Source organism: Globicephala melas, chromosome 5 (genome assembly GCF_963455315.2).
Source record: "Globicephala melas chromosome 5, mGloMel1.2, whole genome shotgun sequence".
NCBI lineage: Eukaryota > Metazoa > Chordata > Mammalia > Artiodactyla > Delphinidae > Globicephala > Globicephala melas.
The window spans coordinates 68,299,807-68,321,073 of record NC_083318.1 but is presented as its reverse complement, the minus strand read 5'-3'; the positions used below and the strand labels follow the sequence as shown (position 1 = coordinate 68,321,073).

General features: G+C 35.5%; 1 non-coding gene and 1 pseudogene across 1 annotated transcript; one reads left to right on the top strand and one right to left on the bottom strand.

Annotated features, from left to right (window-relative positions):
* The window catches only part of LOC115865699 (peroxiredoxin-4 pseudogene), a 187,421-nt pseudogene that overhangs the window by 105,865 nt on the left and 60,289 nt on the right, over positions 1-21,267 (top strand).
* TRNAA-UGC (transfer RNA alanine (anticodon UGC)) lies at positions 5,961-6,033 on the bottom strand. Its single transcript has one exon. It is a non-coding gene; the product is annotated as a tRNA-Ala (tRNA).

The following is a 21,267-nucleotide window of genomic DNA, read 5'->3' as shown; positions in this document are numbered from 1 at the left end:
GAGAATGAGGAAATAAGAGCACGTTATACACATGCTGCCTACTTGTTAATGTTCACAAAGAGGGCATGCAGCCCTTTATCATCAGCTTTCAGTCATGTGACAGACCACAAATGTTGCTAAAGGACATTTTACAGTCATCCCAAAGAGATTTATTTGGTGAAAAAAATCACTGATAGATAATTTTCAGTTGGCAAGAGAGTTCAAAATTGCTCAGAGGGTTTCACATTATAATAGTAGTGCACAGTAATTATCAACTAATTAGTGTTTGTCACATCCAACATAGAAACTAGAATAATACTGTTTAGTGTCTGCTTTATCTGTTAGATTTATTGGTTCATTTTATCCATGCTTTCCAATTATTTTGTTTAATTCCTTATAAACCCTTTGGGATAAATAAATCATTTTGTTTCACTTTGGAATTTTTAAAAAAGTGCTTCTGCAAAATATTGATCAATTTCAACCATTATCGTATTTCCATTACTTAGGCCCCTCTGCATCTTTCCTTATGAAGAGTAAATCTCATTTACTTGAAAACATAATAGACACAACTACTCCTTTTAGCACTTCAGAATAGAACTAAATGGGGACTTCCCTGGTGGTCCAATGGGTAAGACTCCGTGCTCCCAATGCAGGGGGCCTGGGTTTGATCCCTGGTTGGGGAACTATATCCCGCATGCATGCCACAATTGAGTCCACATACCAACTAAGAAGCTTGCATGGGGCCAACTAAAGGGCCTGCATGCCACAACTAAGACCTGGCTCAACCTAAAGAAATAAAATAAATAAATATTTTTTTAAAAATAGAACTGAATGTTCTGTCTTGCATGTTCAAGATACTAGTCTAGTGAATTTTCATTTGATTTTCAAAATCCAAGTAAATACAGTTTTCTCTGACCACTGTCTTCATGACTTTTAAGGGCTATAAAAGCATTCGTCTAGTCTGAAGATCAATCTAATGTTTACATTGTCTGTCTTGTTTATAAACAGCTGATAAACAAAAGTATAAGCAAGTTTTAGAGTTGGAATAGACTACCAAATATCTGGTAAGAGTCTGACATATTTCCATATTTTTCCAAATAATCTGTTTGAGAATAAACTTTTTTGCCATTATATATTCTTTGATTCTCTATAAATATTTTTAAGACCATGATTGTGAATAAACAAGCCATTATTAATTAAAGAGTGCTGGGTAAATTTATCCTCATTATGATACTTATTGAAGATCACAATACTTATCAACAACAACAAAAGTTCATGTTCTGTTTTGACCATACATATGTTTTTCTTTATCATTACTGCTGTCTCCTTTCTGGGTACCCCCTGTCGTTTGGATGTATCTTCATTCTCAAAATTTTCTCTTTTTTCCACTAGCTTTACTGAGATATAATTGACATGTAACACTGTGTAAGTTTAAGGTGTACAGTGTGTTGATTTGATACATTTATATATTGCAAAATGATTACCACCATAGGGTTAGCTAATACCTGGGTTACATAGTTATCATACATGGTTACATAATTGCCATTTCTTTTTTATGGTAAGAACATTTAAAATCTACTCGCTTAGCAACTTTCAAGTATATAATACAGCATTATTAACTATAATCATTATGCTATACATTAGGTTTCCAGAACTTATTCATCTTTTTTTTTTACTATATTTTTTAATAGATCTTTATTGGAGTACAGTTTCTTCACAATATCATGTTAGTTTCTCTTGCACAAAAAAGTGAATCAGCCATATGCATACACATGTCCCCATATCCCCTCCCTCTTGAACCTCCCTCCCATCCTCCCTATCCAACCCCTCTAGGTCATCTCAAAGCACCAAGCCAATCTCCCTGTGCTATGCTGCTGCTTCCCACCAGCCAACTATTTTACATTCGGTAGTGTATATGCGTTGATGTTACTCTCAACTTCGCCTCAGCTTCGTGCTCCCACCCCACGTCATCAAGTCCATTCTCTACGTCTACCTCTTTATTCCTGCCCTGCAACTAGGTTCATCAGTACCATTTTTTTTTTTTTAGATTCCATATATATGCGTTAGCATACAGTATTTGTTTTTCTCTTTCTGACTTACTTCACTCTGTATGACAGACTCTAGGTGCATCCACCTCACTACAAATAGTTCAATTTCATTTCTTTTTATGGCTGAGTAATATTCCATTGTATGTATGTGCCACATCTTCTTTATCCATTCATCTGTCGATGGACATTTAGATTGGTTCCATGCCCTGGCTATTGTAAATAGTGCTGCAATGAACATTGTGGTGCATGTCTCTTTTTGAATTATGGTTTTCTCAGGGTATATGCCTAGTGGTGGGATTGCTGGGTCATACAGTAGTTCTATTTTTAGTGTTTTAAGGAACCTCCATACTGTTCTCCATAGTGGTTGTATCAATTTACATGCCCACCAACAGTGCAGGAGGGTTCCCTTTTCACGACACCCTATCCAGCATTTATTGTTTCTAGTTTTTTTGATAATGGCCATTCTGACCAGCATAAGGTGATACCTCATTGTAGTTTTGATTTGCATTTCTCTAATAATTAGTGATGTTGAGCATCTTTTCATATGCCTCTTGGCCATCTGTATGTCTTCCTTAGTGAAAAGTCTATTTAGATCTTGCACCCATTTTTTAACTGGATTGTTTGTTTTTTTTGATATTGAGCTCCATGAGCTGTTTGTATATTTTGGAGATTAATCCTTTGTCTGTTGTTTCACTGGCAAATATTTTCTCCCATTCTAAGAGTTGTCTTTTTGTCTTGTTTATCGTTTCCTTTGCTGTTCAAAAGCTTTTAAGTTTAATTAAGTCCCGTTTGTTTATTTTTGTTTTTATTTCTGTTACTCTAGGAAGTGGGTCAAAAAAGATCTTGCTGTGGTTTATGTCAAAGTGTGTTTTTTCCATGTTTTCCTCTAAAAGTTTTATAGTGTCTGGTCTTACATTTAAGTCTTTAATCCATTTTGAGTTTATCTTCGTGTATGGTGTTAGGGAGTGTTCTGATTTCATTCTTTTACATGTAGCTGCCCAGTTTTCCCAGAACCACTTACTGAAGAGGCTGTCTTTTCTCCATTGTATGTTCTTGCCTCCTTAGTCGTAAATTAGGTGCTCATATGTGCGTGGGTTTATCTCTGGGAATTCTATCCTGTACGATTGATCTATGTTTCCATTTTTCTGCCAGTACCACACTGTCTTGATTACTGTAGCTTTGTGGTATAGTTTGAAGTCAGGGAGCCTGATTTCTCCAACTCCATGTTTCTTTCTCAAGATTGCTTTGGCTACTTGGGGTCTTTTTGTGTTTCCATATGAATTGTAAGATTTTTGGTTCTAATTCTGTGAAGAATGCCATTGGTAGTTTGATAGAGATTGCACTGAATCTGTAGATTGCTTTGGGTGGTATAGTCATTTTCACAATATTGATTCTTCCAATCCAAGAACATGGTATATTTCTCCACCTGTTTATGTCATCTTTGATTCCTTTCATCAGTGTTTTATAGTTTTCTGAGTACAAGTCTTTCCCCTCCTTAAGCAGATTTATTCCTTGGTATTTTATTCTTTTTCTTGCAATGGTAAATGGGAGTGTTTCCTTAATTTCTCTTTCAGATTTTTCATTGTTGGTAATATAGGAATGGCAGAGATTTCTGTGCATTAATTTTGTATCCTGCAACCTTACCAAATTCATTGATTAGCTCTAGTAGTTTTCTGGTGGCATTTTTAGGATTTTCTATGTATAGTATCATGTCATTGGCAAACAGTGACAGTTTACTTCTTCTTTTCCAATTTGTATTCCTTTTACTTCTTTTTCTTCTGATTGCTGTGGATAGGACTTCCAAAACTATGTTGAATAAGAGTGGTGAGAGTGGACATCCTTGTCTTGTTCCTGATCTTAGTGGAAATGCTTTCAGTTTTTCACCATTGAGTATGATACTTGCTATGGGTTTGTCATATATGGCCTTTATTATGTTGAGGTAGGTTCCCTCTATGCCCATTTTCTGGAGAGTTTTTAATCATAAATTGATGTTGAATTTTGTCAAAAGCTTTTTCTGCATCTATTGAGATGGTCGTATGGTTTTTATTCCTTAATTTGTTAATGTGGTGTATCACATTGATTGATTTGTGTATATTGAAGACTCCTTGCATCCTTGGGATAAATCCCACTTCATCATGGTGTATCATCCTTTAAATGTGCTATTGGATTCTGTTTGCCAGTATTTTGTTCAGGATTTTTGCATCTATGTTCATCAGTGATATTGGTCTATAATTTTCTTTTTTTTATTTCTTTTTCTGGTTTTGGTATCAGAGTGATGGTGGCTTTGTAGAATGAATTCGGAAGTTTTCCTCCCTCTGTAATTTTTTGGAAGAGTTTGAGGAGGATCGGTGTTAGCTCGTCTCTAAATGTTTGATAGAATTTGCCTGTGAAGCCATCTGGTCCTGGGCTTTTGTTTGTTGGAAGATTTTTAATCACAGTTTCAATTTCATTAATTGTAGTAGGTCTGTTTATATTTTCTAATTCTTCCTGGTTCTGTCTGGAAGAATTGTACCCTTCCAAGAATTTGTCAATTTCTTTCAGATTGTCCATTTTATTGGCATATCGTTTTCTGTAGTAGTCTCTTATAATCCTTTGTATTTCTGCTGTGTCAATTGTGATTTCTCCTTTTTCATTTCTAATTTTGTTGATTTGCGTCCTCTCCCTTTTTTTCTTGATGAGTCTGGCTAAAGGTTTATCAATTTTGTTTATCTTCTCAAAGAACCAGTTTTTAGTTTTATTGATCTTTGTTATTGTTTTCTTCATCTCTATTTCATTTATTTCTGCTCTGATCTTTGTGATTTCTTTCCTTCTAGTGACTTTGGGTTTTCTTTGTTCTTCTTTCTCTAGTTGTTTTAAGTGTATGGTTAGATTGCCATTTGTATTGTATTTGAGATTTTTCTTGTTTCTTGAGGTGAGATTAAATTGCTATAAACTTCCCTCTTAGAACTGCTTTTTCTGCCTCCCATAGGTTTTGGGTTAAAGTGTTTTCATTGTCATTTGTTTCTATATATTTTTTCATTTCTTCTTTGATTTCTTCAGTGATCTCTTGGTTATTTAGTAGTGCACTGTTTAGCCTCCATGTATTTGTGTTTTTTACAGTTTTTTTCAGAACTTATTCATCATACAGCTGGAAGTTTGTACTCTTTGACCAGCATCTCCTCTTTCCCCCACCCACTAGTAATCACCAGTCTAGTCTCTGCTTCTATGAGTCTGGCTTTTTTAGATTCCACATAAAAGTGAGATCATACAGTAGTTATCTTTCTCTGTTAGGCTTATTTCACTTAGCATAATACCCACTGGTAGGTACATCCATACTGCCTCAAACAACAGTATGTCTTTGATATTCTTCTTTCTCATGGCTTTCCACTGTGTGTGTGTGTGTGTGTGTGTGTGTGTGTACACGTATATCACATCTTCTTTATCTATTCATCTGTTGACAGACACATAGGCTGTTTCCATATCGTGGCTACTGTAGCTATGTTGCAATGAACATGGGAGTGCAACTATCTCTTTGAGAAAGTAATTTTATTTTCTCATGCTATCCAGAAGTATAGCTGCTAGATCATATCATAGTTCAATTTTTACTTTTTTGGGGAACTTCCACACTGTTTTCCACAGTGGCTGAACCAATTCACTCTCCACCAAAAGTGCATGAGGGTCCTCTTTTCCACACATCCTTGCCAACACCTATGGTCTTTTTTCTTTTTGATGATAGTCATTCTAACAGGTATGAGGTGATGTCTCAAAGTGGTTTTGATTTGCGTTTCCCTGATGATTAGTGATGTTGAGCACATTTTCATGTGTGTATTGGTCATTGGTGTGTCCTCTTTGGAAAAATTCCAAAAATTTCCAAAAATATTTCTTTGGAAATATTCAGTTCCTCTGTCTTCTTTGTGTGTTTTTTGCCACATCGTACAGCTTGTGGGATTTTAGTTCCCCGACCAGGGATTGAACCTGGGCCCTCAACAGTGCAAGTGCAGAGTCCTAACCACTGGACCACCAGGGAATTCCCAATCTGCCCATTTTAACTGGATTTTTTGTTTGCTATTGAATTGTATGCATGCTTTACATATTTTGGATATTATCCCTTGTCAGATATATGATTTGCAAATATTTTCTTATCTCATAATTCTCTTTACCAGTTCTCTTCTCATTTTAAAATTTGCATTTTCTTAGCAAGAGTGATTCTTTTCCTTATTTTCATAATTTTTGACCATCATTGGTTTTTAGTTTTCATGTTAAAGTTTTTTTGACATTTTGAACATCTTCATTTATCTTTTTTGGGGGGCAACAAAGAGGTATACGTTTTTGGCATGTATGAGGATATTTTTGGTATAATCAATAATTCTTAAAGTATATACAAAATTATTCTGAATTTAAGGCACACATAAGGACAATCTTGAAACAATTTTAAATTGCTGCCATTGTGTATTGAGCTACATAAGTGTGTAATCAACTTGCTCATACACTACCTTGACTTATTAATACATGACATTTTGTCACTGTAACATTTTTTTTTTTTCTGGCTGTTTCTCCATGTCAGTAAAATTTTGGTGTTGTTTCATCTGGAATTACCAGAAGATGTGTCAGGTATTCCATAAGGTGACCCAATATTGTGATCTGTGACTCATAAAACAGGTTATATCATGCATAAACATACTATTTGTTCATAGTACTTCTATGTGTTTTTGTCCTATGAAACCAAGAATTCTGATCAATTTTATTTCTTTTCATTCGGATCAAAAAAGGAAAAGGTGTAATTCATCTCTAATTGTGTACTCTGTATGTTATTCTTATTTATATACTCCAGACAGGATGAAACATCTGTTTTGCTTAGGTAGCACTAAGAACCAAATCCCATGCTTATATCTTTGTACATCCAATGACTGGAAAAATTTTTGAAACAATAGATTCTGACTTCATAAATTTCAAATTTGTATCTCCCCACTATACACATTCTTCTGGTGCCAGGTGCCATAAAACATGTTTATATCACAATAGGACCTTTGTTCCTTCATCTTCAGTCACTTCACTAGGTAAGATATAAAACTGAGCATGTGGAGTATTCTTGGAAGCCCTTACTGTGTCAGAATGGATAGCAGTAAATTAATACACAGTATGACTGCAAACTACCTAAAAAAAATATCCTACTAAATCCAACAAAATGTATCCCAACTCAATTTCCCTTAGTTAGCACCAAAAATGCTCATGAACACAGTAACACCATCCAACAAAAGTATGACAGAGGAAAAGTTAAAGTGGAGACAAAGATCTTAACCCATTATGTTTAAAATACATTATTTCAACATATCTTATAATATCAAATTACCATGTAAATACATTGCTAGGATTCTTCCTAGAGTCCTTCCTAGGTCCTTGGAAAACACTTGGTATAAACGAGGAGTCCTGTAACTTAAGCTTCATTAGCCACATTGCAAATCCACCTCAATCAGGTATTTAGATTGACGTAGTTCTAATGAATTTGTACCGTACAATCAAACTATGAGTGCTCATCAGTGATACATTTTATATTTCTGTCCTTGACAGTACTACTTTTCTTAAAGTGCCTTTAATCCAATACAAGTGGGATGAAAGCATTCATGACTAGTGGGAAGGAAATTTCATGACTACTACAGCAATTCTGGTTCCAGATATCTTCTGACTACCCCTTCCAGCAAAACTTTTCCAGTCTATACTCCAGTAATTCACGTTCATTACCTGACTTCTAGTAACTAGAAAGGTAGTCAAGTGGATTTTAAAAGAAATAGATCAAGAGAGCTAGTTAATCAAGCATTTGCTAAACTTCCAATTAAATTATCTGTCTTAGCTGGATCATAGTTGATGATATATTAATAGATACATGGGCTGTTGCTAGCATTTCTTCCTTTTTTTCAAACTCTTAACTAAACACATTCTGCCCTACTTTCACCAAATCATCTGACTCCTACTTTCCTTAGATTAACCCAGTATTGTTGCCTTCCTTCTTTCATCCTTAAAAAACTAATTCCCTTTATGACCTTGATTCAATTGTTTCCCATTCTTCCTTGCCACCAGAGTTTTTCTCCTGTAATATTCATTTACTGCTTTTGGTGAAGCTCAATTTTTACACAAGTTTCTTCCTCTTTCTTATAAAGTCTTAGGTAACACCATGCTCAAAACAAAGCTATTTATTTACTTTAATATTTCTGTGTGCTTACTCTGTGCCAGACACTTGATGAATAAGATAGACCAAGGTCCCTGTCCTTACAAAACATATAATCTAAAAGGAAAAACATGATAAAAAAATACATATTATAACTCATGGAGAAATTAAGTGCACTGAAGAAAAAATTAAAGAATAAGGAGATAATGACAAGAAAAGTGGACAAGATACGTTAGACAGAATGCACAAGGCTTTGCTAAGTGAGTGCATAGCTCAAATGGAGTTGAATAGACAGGGTGGTTAGGAAGGGCTATCCTCAAGAAGTGACTTCTGAGAAGATCTGAATCTTGTGAATACCAAGAGAACCAAGGAAAAGGTCAGGGAGAACAGCAGATGCAAAGTCCCTGAAAGGGGAAGGAGTTTATTAGAGGTGCAACAAGAAAACTGACTGGACCAAAGCAAAGAGGATAATAAATTGGTAATGATTAAGAATAGAGAATTGGTTAAATTAATTATGACAGAGCCAAACCATTGAAGAAATGTAGTCACTGTTTGTTGAATAAAAGAATGAATGAATTGAGATCACAGTAATTTTCATCATCGTTTTAAAATTAATTGTTCAAGTAACATAAATACATGTGGTCTAATTTTAAAAAATAAAGCAAAAAATGGTGGTAGTTACATGAATTTCACATGTAATAAAATGACACAACTAGACACACATACTGTACCAATATCAAATTCCTAGGTTTGATACTATGCTAGAGTTAGTGTAAAAATTCACAGATCTATTGGGAAAAACTGGGAGAGGGAACATGGGACCCCTCTGTAATATCTTCACAACTTATTATGAATTTATAATTATTCCAAAACAAAAAGTTAAAACAATATAGCAAAACTTAAGTAAAGACCATTTTTTCCACTACCACTGTGATTTATAGCCCCCTTTCACACTCATCCCAGTTCCCAGATATAACCACTGTTATGATTTTGGGGTCCATCTTTCCATACCGCTAAAAATATTTTAAAATAAATATGACGTGGGCTTCCCTGGTGGCACAGTGGTTGGGAGTCTGCCTGCCAATGCAGGGAGCGCGGGTTCGTGCCCCGGTCTGGGAGGATCCCACATGCCGTGGGGTGGCTGGGCCCGTGAGCCATGGCCACTGGGCCTGCGGGTCCGGAGCCTGTGCTCCATGGTGGGAGAGGCCACAGCAGTGGGGGGCCCACATATCGCAAAAAAAATAAATAAATAAATAAATAAATATGAGGTAAGCTAGAAATTGGTTCAAGATAGCGGAGTAGAAGGACGTGCTCTCACTCCCTCTTGTGAGAACACTGGAATCACAACTAACTGCTGAACAATCATTGACAGGAAGACAGTGGAACTCACCAAAAAAGATACCCCACATACAAAGACAAAGGAGAAGCCACATTTAGATGGTAGGTGGGGCACAACCACAATAAAATCAAATCCCATAACTGCTGGGGGGTGACCATAAACTGGAGAACACTTATACCACAGAAGTCCACCCACTGGAGTGAAGGTTCTGAGCCCCACGTCAGGCTTCCAAACCTGGGGGTCTGACAATGGGAGGAGGAATTCCTAGAGAATCAGACTTTGAAGGCTAGTGGGATTTGATTTCAGGACTTCGACAGGACTGGGGGAAACAGAGACTCCACTCTTGGAGGGCACACACAAAGTAGTGTGTGCATCAGGACCCAGGGGAAGGAGCGGTGACCCCATAGACACTGAACCAGACCTACCTGCTAGTTTTGGGGGGTTCCCTGCAGAGGCAGAGGGTGGCTCTTTCTCACGATGAAGACAAGGACACTGGCAGCAGAAGGTCTGGGAAGTACTCCTAGGTGTGAGCCCTCCCAGAGTTGGCCATTAGCCCCACCAAAGAGCCCAGGTAGGCTCCAGTATTGGGTCACCTCAGGCCGAACAAGCAAGAGGGAGGGGACCCAGCCCCACACATCAGCAGGCAAGCAGACTAAAGTTTTATTGAGCTCTGCCCACCAGAGCAACACCCAGCTATATCCACCAAGAGTCCATCCCATCAGGAAACTTGCACAAGCCTCTCAGATACCCTCATCCACCAGAGGGCAGACAGCAGAATCAAGAAAAAGTACAATCCTGCAACCTGTAGGGAAAAAACCACATTCATAGAAAGACAGACAAGAAGAAAAGGCACAGGGCTATGTACGAGATGAAGGAACAAGATAAAACCCCAGAAAAACAGCTAAATGAAGTGGAGATAGGCAATCTTCCAGAAAAAGAATACAGAATAATGATAGTGAAGAATATCCAGGACCTCGGAAAAAGAATGGAGGCAAAGATCGAGAAGATGCAAGAAATGTTTAACAAAGATCAAGAAGAATTAAAGAACAAACAAACAGAGATGAACAATACAATAACTGAAATGAAAACTACACCAGAAGGAATCAACAGCAGAATAACTGAGGCAGAAGAACGGATAAGTGACCTGGAAGACAGAATGGTGGAATTCACTGCTGCATAAGAGAATAAAGAAAAAAGAATGCAAAGAATGAAGACAGCATAAGAGACCTCTGGGACAACATTAAATGCAACAACATTCACATTACAGGGGTCTCAGAAGGAGAGAGAGAAAGGACCCGAGAAAATATTTGAAGAGATTATAGTCGAAAACTTCCCTAACATGGGAAAGGAAATAGCCTCCCAAGTCCAGGAAGCACAGAGTCCCATACAGGATAAGCCCAAGGAGAAACACGCCTAGATACATAGTAATCAAATTGGGAAAAATTAAAGACAAAGAAAAATTATTGAAAGCAACAAGGGAAAAATGACAAATAACATACAAGGGAACTCCCATTAGGTTAACAGCTGATTTCTCAGCAGAAACTCTACAAGCCAGAAGGGAGTGGCATGATATACTTAAAGTGATGAAAGCGAAAAACCTACAATGAAGATTACTCTACCCAGCAAGGATCTCATTCAGATTCAGTGCCTTCAACGTGAATGGATTAAATGCTCCAACCAAAAGACACAGGCTTATTGAATGGATACAAAAACAAGACCCATATATATGTTATCTACAAGAGACCCACTTCAGACCTAGGGACACATACAGACTGAAAGTGAGGGGATGGAAAAAGATATTCCATGCAAATGGAAATCAAAAGAAAGCTGGAGTAGCAATACTCATATCAGGTAAAATAGACTTTAAAATAAAGAATGTTACAAGAGACAAGGAAGGACACTACATAATGAACAATGGATCAATCCAAGAAGAAGATATAACAATTATAAATATATGTGCACCCAACAAAGAAGCACCTCAATACATAAGGCAACTGCTAACAGCTATAAAAGAGGAAATCAACAGTGAAACAATAATAGTGGGGGAATGTGACACCTCACTTACACCAATGGACAGATCATCCAAACAGAAAATTAATAAGGAAACACAAGCTTTAAATGACACAATAGACCAGATAGATTTAGGTGATATTTATAGGACATTCCATCCAAAAACAGCAGATTACACTTTGTTCTCAAGTGCGCACGGAACATTCTCCAGCATAGATCACATCTTGGGTCACAAATCAAGCCTCAGTAAATTTAAGAAAATTGAAATCATATGAAGCATGTTATCTGAGCACAACGCTATGAGATTAGAAATCAATTACAGGAAAAAAAAACGTAAGAAACACAAACACATGGAGGCTAAACAATACGTTACTAAATAACCAAGAGATCACTGAAGTCAAACAGGATATCAAAAAATACCTAGAGACAAATGACAATGAAAACACAATAATCCAAAACCTATGGGATGCAGCAAAAGCAGTTCTAAGAGGGAAGTTTATAGCTATACAAGCCTACCTCAAGAAACAACACTCTCAAATAAACAATCTAACATTACACCTAAAGGAACTAGAGAAAGAAGAACAAACAAAACCCAAAGTTAGTAGAAGGAAAGAAATCATGAAGATCAGAGCAGAAATAAATGAAATAGAAACAAAGAAAACAATAGCAAAGATCAATAAAACTAAAAGCTGGTTCTTTGAGAAGATAAACAAAATTGATAAACCATTAGCCAGACTCATCAAGAAAAAGAGGAAGAGGATTCAAATAACTAAAATTAGAAATGAAAAAGAAGTTACAACACACACTGCAGAAATACAAATCATCCTAAGAGACTACTACAAGCAACTCTATGCCAGTAAAATGGACAATCTGGAAGAAATGGACAAATTCTTACAAAGGTATAACCTGCCAGGACTCAACCAGGAAGAAATAGGAAATATGAACAAATCACAAGTAATGAAATTGAAACTGTGATTAAAAATCTTCCAACAAACAAAAGGCCAGGACCCGATGGCTTCACAGGTGAATTCTATCAAACATTTAGAGAACAGCTAATATCCATCCTTCTCAAACTCTTCCAAAAAACTGAAGAAGAACAAACACTCCCAACCTCATTGTATGAGGCCACCATCACCCTGATACCAAAATCAGACAAAGATACTCCAAAAAAAGAAAATTACAGACCAATATTACTGATGAATATAGATGCAAAAATCCTCAACAAAATAGTAGCAAACAGAATCCAACAACACATTATAAGGATCATACACCATGATGAAGTGGGATTTATCCCAAGGATGCAAGGATTCTTCAATATATGCAAATCAATCAATGTGATACACCATATTAACAAACTGAAGAAGAATAACCATATGATCATCTCAATAGATGCAGAAAAAGCTTTTGACAAAATTCAACACCCATTTATGATAAAAACTCTCCAGAAAATGGGCATAGAGGGAACCTACCTCAACATAATAAAGGTCATATGTGACAAACCCACAAAAATCATCATTCTCAACGGTGAAAAACTGAAAGCATTTCCTCTAAGATCAGGAAAAAGACAAGGATGTCCACTCTCACCACTATTATTCAAAATAGTTTTGGAAGTCTTAGCCATGGCAATCAGAGAAGAAAAAGAAATAAAAGGACTCCAAATTGGAAAAGAAGAAGTAAACCTGTCACTGTTTGCAGATGACATGATACTATACATAGATAATTCTAAAAATGCCACCACAAAACTACTAGAGCTAATCAATGAATTTGGTAAAGTTACAGGATATAAAATTAATGCACAGAAATCTCTTGCGTTCCTATACATTAATGGTGAAAAATCTGAAATAGAAATTAAGGAAACACTCCCATTTACCATTGCAACAAAAAGAAAAAAATACCTAGGAATAATCCTACCTAGGGAGACAAAAGACCTGTATGCAGAAAACTATAAGACACTGATGAAAAAAATTAAAGATGACACCAACAGATGGAGAGATATACCATGTTCTTGGATTGGAAGAATCAATATTGTGAAAATGACTATGCTACCCAAACCAATCTACAGATTCAATGCAATCCGTATCAAATTACCAATGGTATATTTTATAGAACTAGAACAAATATCTTAAAATTTGAATGGAGTCCCAAAAGGCCCTGAATAGCCAAAGCAGTCTTGAGGGAAAAAAACGGAGCTGGAGGAATTAGACTCCCTGACTTCAGACTATACTGCAAAGCTACAGTAATCAAGACAATATGGTACTGGCACAAAAATAGAAACACAGATCAATGGATAAGATAGAAATCCCACGCCCCTATGGTCAACTAATCTGTGACAAAGGAGGCAAGGATATACAGTGGAGAAAAGACAGTCTCTTCAATAAGTGGTGCTGGGAAAACTGGACAGCTGCATGTTAAAGAATGAAATTAGAACACTCCCTAACACCATACACAAAAATAAACTCAAAATGCATTAGAGACCTAAATGTAAGATCAGACACTATAAAACTCTTAGAGGAAAACATAGGAAGAATGCTCTTTGACATAAATCACAGCAAGATCTTTTTAGATACACCTCCTAGAGTAATGGAAATAAAAACAAAAATAAACAAATGGGACCTAATGAAATTTCAAAGCTTTTGCACAGCAAAGGAAACGATAAACAAGATGAAAAGACAACCCTAAAAATGGGAGAAAATATTTGCAAATGAATCAACGGACAAAGGATTAATCTCCAAAATATAAAAACAGCTCATGCAACTCAATAGTAAAGAAACAAACAACCCAATCCAAAAATAGGCAGAAGACCTAAATAGACACTTCTCCAAAGAAGACATACAGATGGCCAAGAAGCACATGAAAAGCTGCTCAACATCACTAATTATTAGAGAAATGCAAATCAAAACTACAATGAAGTATCACCTCACACCAGTTAGAATGGGCATCATCAGAAAATCTACAAACAACAAATGCTGGAGAGGGTGTGGAGAAAAGGGAACCCTCTTGCACGGTTGGTGGGAATGTAAATTGATACAGCCACTATGGAGAACAGTACGAAGGGTCCTTAAAAAACCAAAACTAGAATTACCATATGACCCTGCAATCCCACTACTGGGCATATACTCAGAGCAAACCATAATTCAAAAAGACACGTGCACCCCAATGTTCATTGAAGCACTATTTACAATAGCCAGGTCATGGAAGCAAACTAAATGCCAATTGAGAGATGAATGGATAAAGAAGATGTGGTACATATATACAATGGAATATTACTCAGCCATAAAAAGGAACGAAATTGCATTATTTGTTGAGACGTGGATGGATCTAGAGATTGTCATACAGAGTGAAGTAAGTCAGAAAGAGAAAAACAAATATCGTATATTAACACATATATGTGGAACCTAGAAAAATGGTACAGATGAACTGGTTTGCAGGACAGAAATTGAGACACAGATGTAGAGAACTAACATATGGACACCAAGGGGGGAAAGCCGCGGGGGGGTGGTGGGGTGGTGTGATGAACTGGGAGATTGGGTTTGACATGTATACACTGATGTGTATAAAATGGATGACTAATAAGAACCTGCTGTATAAAAAAATAAAATTAAATTTTAAAAAAAATGAGGTAAGCTAGGCCACGAAAGTGATCTAGATATTGTCATAGACTGAAAGTTGTATTCCCTCAAAATTCATATGTTAAAACCTAATCCTCAAGGTGAAAATATTTGGAGGTGGGGCTTTTGGGAGGTGATTAGGTCATGAGAATGGGGTTCTCATGAATAGGATTAGCTCCCTTCTAAAAGAGACCTAAGAGAACTTTCTTTCCCCTTTTATCATGTGAAGACACAGCAAGACTAGGGAAGTCTATAAACCATGAAGCCAGCTCTCACCGGACACCATAATTGCCTGTGTCTTCATCTTGGACTTCCCATCTTACAGAACTGTGAGAAATAAGTTCTTGTTTATAAGCTACACAGTGTATGGTGTTTTGTTATGTCAGCTCCAAAAGAAGACAAATCCAAAAATTGGAAAAGATGACTCTAGGTTTAGATTTCTTTTACTTCAATTTGCTATAAACCAGAACAAAAAATATCCGAAGACACATACCAAAATCAAGAATACAAACGAGCAAGTAAGTAAAGTTTTCTGATGCACTCTAAGATCCTTCTGATGGAAACACTCCTGGAGAAGCAGAATTGTCCCCAGAGTTTGAAATTTGGTTTTCAGTGAAGAGTCTTGGAAGTGATAATCCACTGATGGAGGAGCACAGAAATGGATATTTGCTGCATTCAGCAGAGTGGGGTATAAGCAGTCATGCCAGCATGTATGCATCTTCCACCAGTTCTAACATCCAAGGAAACTTCCCCTTGACCACAATTACATAGATCATTACTCTTTTTTATTTTATCATTGGACCTTTTTCATGTCTTGGCTTATTAAACCATAATAAACATATCATGTGCTTTGCATGCTCATTATTTACTTAAATTGTATTATCCTGTAATGAGTATTTACAAATTTGCTTTTTTTTCACTCAAAATATATATTAATGAAGTAGCCACATTAATGACCATAGGTCTTGTTCTTTCAGGTGCTTTGTATAACTCTAATGTAGGAATGTAGGTATCATTTAGTCATTTCCTACAAAAGAACTTTAAGGTCCTATCCAGTATTCTAGTATTGCAATTAATGTTCCAATAAAAACGTCTTTGCATAGCTTATTTTTTCCTCTCCTTTGTCAAAGATACATATTTAGAAGGGAAATTACCTACTTGAAGTCAATACAATTTTTGTTTTAAATAATACTGCCAAATTGCCTTCTAGAATGCCTGATTCAATTTATATTCCCTCTTTAGTGTCTGAGTAGCCTTTTCCCACAAGTTCACAAGCAATGGCTTTTATTAGCTATTTAAATTTTTCTAAAATTAAGGGTATAATTGTTTTAATCTTCATTCCCCTAATTATCTTCTGTTGTTCTTTCCTTATGTTTAAACTTTAAATTTATTTTAGATTTTAGTTTTATATGGTACGAGGTAAGAATCTAATTTTATATTATAATGATTTTTTAGGTTACAATGATAGCCTTTTTGACATTTATTGAACTGTATTTTCCCATGGCTTTGGTATTTCTTGTTGATTTTTATTTATACATATATTACCTAGTTGAGGTCAATGAATATTTTTAAATATGAGTAAAATATGAAACATACATATATACATATACAAATATACCTATTTCTAGACTTTCTATTCTGTTAAGCTACTTGTTCACTCATGTACCAATATTCTATACTACTAATTTCCACAGCTTTATGTTATACTGCTATATGATATAATTGCCACCCTTCTTTGTTCTTTTCAAAATTAAAAAAAACTTTTGCTGACTCTCATAGCAACATTAACCAAGACCACAACACAGATGAGCTTAGGAAAAATTGCCATCTTGATCTTGACAATGTTGAATATTCCATTTTATAAACAGGACAGCAAAAACATTAGCTTGCCAAATGAAATCCCACACATAGATATATTAATAGGATTAGATGACATATACTACATTCCAAAATTAGAATCACCTTAAAATCACAGCAAGGACCTTGTTTTTCTCATTCACCCTCCAGCATCTGGAAAACTACCTGCCACATAGTATATACCCAGTAAATATTTATTGAATGAATAATTAATATATGAATATAGTATTGATATTAAATATAAAGCTGCTACATCACTCTCTTCAACAGCTATAACTACAATAGGTATAACTTCAGCCTCTTGAATTTTTTTTTAGTTTTTACTAAACCATGTTTTGTTAGTTTTTATTTTACAACCTATTTCTCAAAAAATAAGATACTTTCTAATTATATATTTACAGTCTCTGTCTTCCTTGTAACGCTTCTCTTCCAGTGGTGAAACCTCATTTAAGGTTCCAAATGTGCTACTGTAATTAAGCCACCCCCCAACATATCTAGATTTACTTTATATAGAAAGTCTTCCCATACTTGTATTGCCCCCAATACTATTTTAAATATTAAATATTCAAATTCATTTTCTCACCTGACTTCTATCCAAGAAGAGAAGAAAAAAAAACTATCTTTGATCAATTGTATATCTTTATATTACTATATAGTTAGAAAATTTTCAAAGTCAGGTCCTAAATTAGAAAAAAAAAATGTTTTGACAGGATGAATGGATGAGGAAATGATTAGGCTAAATTTGCAAGTAGGAACCTCTGTGAAAGTTGATAAACTGAGCAAATATGATTCAAGAAGTCTCTCACTCTTTGGGTGTTCTGCAATGGAAGGGAAAGTTTTAAAAAACAGAATTTTGAAATCAAGGTCACGAGGTAGTAAACCATTCTGATAATATTAATGAGCATTTATGCTGTAGGACTCTCATTAATTTAAAAAAAGGGGGACTGGCCAGGTGGTTAATGCTTATATCTATTTGTTTTTTCTTATTTGTTTCCTTCACTTTGTCTCCACCCTCATCAGCATGCATATAATCACGGAGGCAACAGAATTTACTGCAAGTCTGCCATAACCCAGATTCTAGACCAGATGTTGAGGATACAATGCTGTGTAAAATCAAACAGGTTCCCTACAGCCGTGGATCCTGGAGTTCAGTTCACACACTGAACAGTTTCTGACTTCCTGCCTCTCCCTGCTTTGTCTGGTAATAGGTAAAATTTCAAAATATGAACAGCCTTATTTTTAATAGTCATCTGTAATCACCATTGAAAGAAACTGTGTATGAGCTGGAGGAACAGGGAAAAATTTTTTTTCACTTACCAAATTACAGGCATTCCCCCACTTCCAACTACTAGCCTCTGATTCATGATGTTCTGACAAAGCTCTTTGAAACTATGATATTCCTAGCTTCTCATACACTAGTATGACATCTACTTAAGAACTTGTGCTACATCATCTGACCTACCAGATAAGGCCCTTTGGAAGTCACTGGGGGACTAAATTACATCGTTGTGTGCTATGATCTCCCCCTTCCATCAAGTGTTATGTTTTCATTCAATTTCTCTGTCATCCTTTTTTGAGTATAGCTCTGTCATCCTTTTTTGAGTGGGTCTGCACAGTTACAACTGCAAAGTCTCATTATGGCTTCTAGAATTTGGACAAGACATAAGAATTTCACAACACATAATCTTTTTCTCTCCTGTGGGAGGAGAAATCATGACAAAAGGTGGGGCAGGGGAGGGCAACTATGAACACTCTATTTTGGAATTTATCTTTATTCTTATTTCCATAATTCTGATTAACTTTTTCCTTGTCATTTTATATACTAATAAGCAACCCAAATAATAATTTTACATTATCATATCCAGAAGCTAAAATATACTAGTTTCTGAAAACTGAGTTCCCTCAGTATTCTGTAATAACCTAAATGTACAACAAACACAATACCATTATTACACCTAAAATCACAAAAATAATTACACCTAAAATAATTCCTTAGTATCATCAAATATACAGTCCACAATTGTCTTCTGTAATAGTTTGTTTTAATTGGGATCCAAAATTTAGAACTGCTAAAATATCTCTTCCCTTTTAATCTATATTTTCCTCTTATTTTACCTTATATTTTTGTTTTTGTCGTTGAAAATTCAGGTCATTTGTCCCAGGGGTTTCCCACATTGTGGATTTTACTGGTTATATTATTGAATACTGTTTAATATGTCTCTCTTTCACAGGATTCTCCAGGAATTTGACAGATCTAGAGGCTAAGTGTGAGTCTATCTATTCAAGGATTTTTTTTTCCCATCACTCTGTTGAGTAATACTGGTATTGTGCTCTGAGACTATTGCTGGTGTAGGGTGGGATAAAGCAAATGAGAAATTATGTTGATGACATTGAAAACAGAGGGCTTTTTTTCTTTTTCTTAAGAGAAAGAAGATACAGTTTTAAGATGAATAAGATTAAATTAAAAAATCCTACTGTCCTAAATTTGAGTTAGAAATATGAGCATAAATTTATGATTTTATATAGATACATACATATGTATACACAGACAAACACACACACAGAAGTTGTGTGTGTGTATATATGTGTATACTAATAATGCCTAGAGACAGTGACCACTCAGTAGCAATGAGCACAACTACTGTCCAGATTTTCATCACTAAGTACAATGTCTCACTAAAAGAAACCATATTTTTTCGGAGAAATGGCAGATTCCTGATCTGGATTGAGATATGCACAAAATTAGTCTGGTATATCCTGTTATACCAGAAATTAAGGAAGCCATCAAAGACTACTAGTATCTTGTAATAGGCTCCCATTGGGCCAGATAGGACCATTTGAATACCAATAAGATGATAAATGCAATGAATTAAAACATATTAAATATACTTAATTCCATCAGTTCATGATGATATTTAAAACAAAACTCAGTGGTCAAATTTAAAAGATGCCAGGGAACTGAATCATTATTGTGAAAACTGGAAAATAAAGGGAAAAAAACAAAGCATTTATCCTGCCTTTCCCCTAGAAAGTGTACCTAAGGGTAATCAAAATTTGATGAGGACAAGCTTCTGTTTATAAAAGTCATCCAACTAATAAATGAAGAAGGAAAGATTATAATTAGAATACCATGATTTTGAAGTGCCTGGCAACTTAATGAATCAGGGCATTGATCATCTATAGCTGCTAACATCACTAAAAGAGAACAATCTGGCATATGTGCCCCCTGATGAAGTGCACAATGCTATCTATGAAATAGTCTTGTCAAAAAAATACAGTGGGGGGGGGGGATAATAAAGGAAGAAAAGAAAACCTTAACCATTTGAAAACTTTTAATGGCAATATTCAGAGTAGCTCAAACTTTATTAAACATTTACCAGGCCTCACACATATACCAGGGAAATGACAACATCTGGTACCTTTTTGGACCTCAAAGAAAATTGAATGACTCTAAGTGAATAAATGTATTTAAAATACTCACTTTGGATTTAGAAAATGAACTCTCAAAACTCTCGGTAGAAAATATTAATAGAAAAAGAGCACTGAACACATGATAACTGATTAAGAGGAGAAAGACAAAGATATAGTCAATATAATTTAAACATATAGTCTTCTTCCAAAACAAAGCATATCTCATATAAAAGAAATAGTAAGCTTTAAAATGACTGTGACTCACTATTAAATTCAGCTTGCAAGCTTCTTTCAAAAATGATCATAATGAAAGGTATTTCTAAAGAGATTTTTGCACATTGAAGTTTGAAAGTCGGCATGGGCCACACAACCCCATGCAGGGGAGAATGAATGTGCTGAGGAGGTGACAAGCTCTTTGTTCACAGAGGAAGAAAAGACTATGTCATCCATATCTCTGCAAAAGCCACCCTGCTGGGCTGTAGCTTTGCAATGAGAACCCTCTTTGTCCACCCTCTTGGACTCATGGCTCTGATACACATAATACTATTTCCTAGGTAGTCTACAGCATTGAGTATTTTGTAATATTACAAATTATGTCTTGGCATTTTCTAAGAGATTATACAGAGTACACAGTCACACACACATACTCACTTGCTCCTTCCCATTTTATTGTAAGAAGCCACTGTCTAAACCAGCTGTGAGTTTAGAGCCAAAGCAAAAATACAATTCTACTTGTACCAAAGAGGTATGTTCAAGAAAGGAACAATTGTGCTAAGTAAAACAATGTATTGGTTTTAAGTAAAATTTATTAATATAGTTTCAATTAATGAATAACATTTTATTGCCTAATAATATTACATAATCATTTGCATG